Source organism: Spinacia oleracea, chromosome 3, assembly GCF_020520425.1.
Source record: "Spinacia oleracea cultivar Varoflay chromosome 3, BTI_SOV_V1, whole genome shotgun sequence".
Lineage (NCBI taxonomy): Eukaryota > Viridiplantae > Streptophyta > Magnoliopsida > Caryophyllales > Amaranthaceae > Spinacia > Spinacia oleracea.
The window spans coordinates 111,057,114-111,062,416 of NC_079489.1; the positions used below are offsets into that span (position 1 = coordinate 111,057,114).

Below are 5,303 nucleotides of genomic sequence, written 5' to 3' on the forward strand. Positions count from 1 at the left end.
TTCACGGCTTTGCCAGCCAGCAGCCATCAGGACCGCCGGCCAGCCGCCGCGGCTTAGCATCCAGCCACACTGGTCGACGCAGCCACCATCGGAAAACCTGCAGCAAGGCCATACAGTGGCCAGGCCGACAACAAACAGAGAGCAGCAAGGCAATAGCAGCAGCGTCGCTGCTCTACCGCCTGTCTCAGCCACCCGCACCGGTTTTGCACCGCCCTAATTCATCCTCCACCGTGGATCCACCGTCGCAGGTGGGGCCACCCAGCCATGGTGGATAATTCTTTGTAAATTTGTGCAACAATTACCCAAATTTAATTAATCTTTATCCAACTTTTGTTTAAAAATTAACAAATTTAATTAGGTGTTTAATTATCCGAAAATAATGGCAAAAAATTTGAATAAATTAACAATCCTTAAACTGAATTGTAGGGTTGTTAGAAGTTAGATTTCAATTTAAACTCTTTATTAAAATTAAATCTAACAAGAATTCAAAATTTAAGGCATAATTATCTCATTTTATTCAAATAATTCAAGAAAATAACAATCATTGTCCGAAAAATTCGAATTAAATTACCAGGCAGATCTATTGAATTTTCTTAACAAATAAAATCAAAAATTTTAATTGTTATCCTTAAATTTTATGATTAATCGAATTAAACATAAAAATTAACCAAATTCAATAATTAATATACAAAAATTCCTAAAATTAGTTAAAAAATTACCAAAAAATTTCGGCTATTGTATAAAAATTAGGGGATAATCAGTAGATTTATTTAACAAATTAAAAATCAAATATTTAATTGTTAACAAATTATTTCCATGATTAATCTTATTAACCATTAAATAATTTAAAATCTAACGAATTTAATTTTAAAAAATCCGAAAATTTTTATGTGATATTAACTGTTAATTTCGACCCTCTGATAAAAATTTCGGAATTTTATAAATTTATTTTGAGCAAAAATTAATTAAATCACGATTTAATGATTCCAATCAATTAATATCATATATTAATTGTGCAAATTCAAGCCATAAATAAATCTTCCCTTAATTGAATCAAAATAATAATGTTGCATACAATCATGATCATAAAATATTATGCAAGAGGCTAAAACTGATACCACTGTAGGAACATATAGATGCATAAAGCGGAATTTCAGGAAACAATTTCCTAACATCTATCACAGGATCACATGCATAACAATAATATAGATCAGATTAAGTCAAAAAAATAATCACCTTTGAAGCGTGTTCTCCCGTTCGTATGCAAGCTTCGAAGATCTTAGAGCCCCACTTGTTGCTCCTCTACTCAGTCCACAAGCACGAATTGAATCCCACGTATGCTAGTACGGAAGAGAACGATCACAATCTGTCTCTTGCTTTGTTTGGGATGTACGGCGTTTAGAGAATTAGGGTTTTTGTGTTTTCCTTTTTGTCAGATATTGAATGAACGTGATTTCTAAATCCCTGACATTATAACTATTATAATGTGAGAGTTTTAGGTTAACACAAAACCAAAGCCCAACATTCTTCCCTTAACAGACCGGTTGCCATCGGGCCTTTTGGGCCCATTCCAATTAATGCTTATATGTGTGACCTTATAGGATTAATATATTTTAGTTGTAGGTCCAATCAATATTGTCCTGCTAATCACATTTATTCTCTAGCAAGCAAATATGATTACTAAAATAATTAACTTATTATCTTATAATTAATTCCTATTTATATTTAGTAATTGCCGGAAATGTCTAAGGACATAATTCCTTCAAAATTACCCACCTTCCCTGTAATTTCTCACCTTCGAACCACCACCACTACTCACCACTGCCGCCCCATTCTACCGGAAACCACCACCATTGATCACCCAAACTACCTTCAACCTTCGAGCGCCATCACCATAACCAGTGCTCGCCTTACTCCTCCTCTTTCTCCTACGACCTTTCCTCCCCTGCATTCCCTTCACACCGCGCTGCAGCAAACACCACCGGCGCCGTGCTTCGGACCGCCCAGCTCCACCCAAGCACTGGTCACCTTCCTTGCACAAGATCGGTCAGCCGCCCTATTTCCTTCCTCCCTTCCTCCGTGCGAGTTCCTTGTTGCTGGCGCTCCAGTATTTTGGGGGAAACAAGTTCCATTTGGGATTTTGTTTCTTTGAGCAATAAAGTTATCCTACCCTAAGTAGTGGCCCAAGGTTGACTTGTTGGGGTAAGTAATTGTTACTGACATTTCATTAGCTAGTGGGTTTACAAAGCTAGTGGGCTTTTATTTTCCAGTAAAGAATCTTTAATTTGTTACATTATAGTTGACCCATTTTGCTAATAGTTACATATTTAAATTTTTGGGATCTAGTAGCTACAAAACTACTACAAAGTACCTGTTACGTTGTTTTTATATAAAAAAAAATGTGTTTAAATTATTATTATTATTATTATTATTATTATTATTATTATTATTAATAATAATAAAAGAAAGTAATATGTTGACCATACTTATTTTTCATAAAGATCTCGACCCTCGGAGCTCAGGAAGGACAATAATCAAGGCTACAGAAAAAGCCTAGTCAATCACGAATTTGAGGTAACGGCTATTGCTAGTACCCGCAAGTCCCTTCTAAATGAGATTATAAAATTACGAGGTTACAGTTGAGTTTTAATCATGTTTATCGTGTTTTATGATTTGCGGAAAAGAAGTATGCTTTAAGTAAACTATTTCATATTTATATGATATTTATGAGAACCATGAAAACAATTATGTTTTATTGATCATCTGATCTCAAGAGTTATTTTTACTTCAACTGAAGTACAGAGGTGGAAAAGTATAAAACTAATTAAAACATGATAAATAAAAGTGAAAGACCTAGTTTTATTTGCAGTATCAGTTCACAGGTTACAGTTCACAGTTTACAGTTTCGGTCATGCATGTACCCAGGGGCACAGGCCCACAGTTGAGCACAGGCTCTTATGGACACCGGTCCATCGTGGAAGACGTTCCACCAGTTTATACTTGCCAACAACTAGCATGTTAATAAAAGAAAATGTTATGAATAAACTAATATGATGTTTTTATTAAATATTTTATGATATTCTATTCTCCCTGTTTTAGTAACTAAAATGAGTTGAAATGATTTTACGTTGCTAGAGTAGTACGTTACTGAGTCTTCGGCTCACCGTTTTTGTTTTATGTTTTAGGTGCCGATCGGGGCGACATATGCGAATAGTGGCAAGGATTTCGTCTTATTAGGGTTCACCTAGTTTAAGCTTAATTGTATTAAGTTCAAGTAAGAATTTTCAACTAAGTTATGTAAGTCACTTTTGAATATTAATATATAGAACATATTTATATTAGTTTTATAAAAGTATGATGAGGATAATGGCCTTATAATTCCCAAGAGGGAGTTACGGCGGTAATGTCCCGACCGAATTAGGGTAACTCCGCTGCTTAATTACTTGAGTTAGAGGTCGGGGCGTTACAGGTTCTCTGTTTAGCACTTTTCCAGCTTACTGCACCTCCGTTGAGCCAGAAGACAAACCTAGACTGTGATCTGAAATCATCTTTGTCGGTGTGGAAACTTGCGTCCGTATAACCTTTAACAATTAATTGATCATCTCCACCATAGACCAGGAAATTATCTTTGTGCCTTTTCAGGTAGTTCAGAATGTTCTTTGCAACAGTCCAATGTGCAGTACCTAGTTCTGACTGGTATCTGCTCGTAGCATTAAGTGCGTACGAAACATCCGGGAATGTACATATCATATCATACATTATTGAACAAATCAATGATGCATATGGAATCCCATTTATTCGTCTTTCCTCATCCAGTGTTTTTGGGCACTGAGTCTTGATAAGAGTCATTCCATGAGACATGGGTAGGTAGCCTCGCTTGGAGTCATCCATATTGAACCTTTCAAGCACCTTATTGATATAAGTTCTTTGACTAAGTCCAATCATTCCTTTTAGATATATCTCTGTAGATCTTGATGCTCAGTATGTACTGTGCTTCTCCTAGATCCTTCATCGAAAAACATTTCCCAAGCCAAATCTTGACAGAGTTCAACATAGGAATATCATTTCCGACAAGTAATATGTCGTCGACATACAATACTAGAAAAGCAGTTTTTCTCCCACTGACTTTCTTGTATACATAAGATTCGTCCGCGATCTTGACGAAGCCAAAGTCACTAACTTTTTCATCAAAACGTATATTCCAGCTCATTGATCCTTGCTTCAATCTATAAATGGATTTCTTAAGCTTGCATACCTTTTTAGCATTCTTTGGATCCTCAAAACCCTCAGGTTGTGTCATAAGCACAGTTTCTGTTAAAACGTCGTTTAAGAAAGTTGTTTTGACATCCATCTGCCATATTTCGTAATCGTAATATGCAGCGATTGCTAACATTATCTGAATAGACTTTAGCATTGCAACTGGTGAAAAGGTTTCATCATAATCCACACCTTGGACTTGCCTGTATCCTTTTGCAACCAATCTAGCTTTGGAAACTTCTAGTTTCCCATCCTTGTCCTTTTTCGGTTTGAAAACCCAGTTGTTTCTTATGGCTTGGTAGCCACCTGAAAAATCGACCAAATCCCACACTTGGTTTTCAGACATGGAGTCTAATTCAGATTGCATGGCTTCTTGCCACTGCTTGGAGCTTGGGCTCGTCATAGCTTGTTTGTAAGTTGCAGGTTCATCGCTTTCTAGCAATAGAATTTCATGGCTCTCATTCGTCAAAATAGCTATGTATCTTTCTGTTTGAGACCTATATCTCTGTGATCTACGCGGGGTTACATTTCTAGTTGGTTCTTGATTCTCACCAGATACTTCTAAAGATCTCTGAGTTTCAACCTGAATGTCATCTTAATCATTCTCTAGAAATTGTTGTTCGACTCGAATTTCTTCGAGGTCTACTTTTCTCCCACTTGTCATTTTGGAAATGTGATCTCTTTCCAAAAAGATACCATCTCGAGCAACAAACACCTTGTTCTCAAATGTATTGTAGAAGTAATACCCCTTTGTTTCCTTTGGGTAACCCACAAGGATACATTTGTCAGATCTCGGTTGAAGTTTGTCTGAAATTAATCGTTTGACGTATACTTCACAGCCCAAAATATTAAGAAAATATACTTTTGGAGGCTTTCCAAACCATAACTCATATGGAGTCTTTTCGACAGCTTTAGACGGAGTTCTATTAGTGTGAGTGCAGCTGTGCTTAGTGCATGTCCCCAAAATTCTATTGGAAGTTCGCGCTGACCCATCATTGATCGAACCATGTCTAGCAAGGTCCTGTTCCTCCATTAGAAACACACTG

The 5,303-nt window shown here is 36.5% G+C and overlaps 1 long non-coding RNA gene across 1 annotated transcript; it reads left to right on the plus strand.

Moving 5' to 3' along the window:
• Window positions 1-2,063: 2,063 nt before the first annotated feature.
• LOC130470472 (uncharacterized) lies at window positions 2,064-3,359 on the plus strand. The gene is made up of 3 exons (XR_008930885.1): window positions 2,064-2,202; window positions 2,502-2,574; window positions 3,186-3,359. It is a non-coding gene; the product is annotated as an uncharacterized lncRNA (long non-coding RNA).
• The last annotated feature ends 1,944 nt before the right edge of the window (window positions 3,360-5,303 follow it).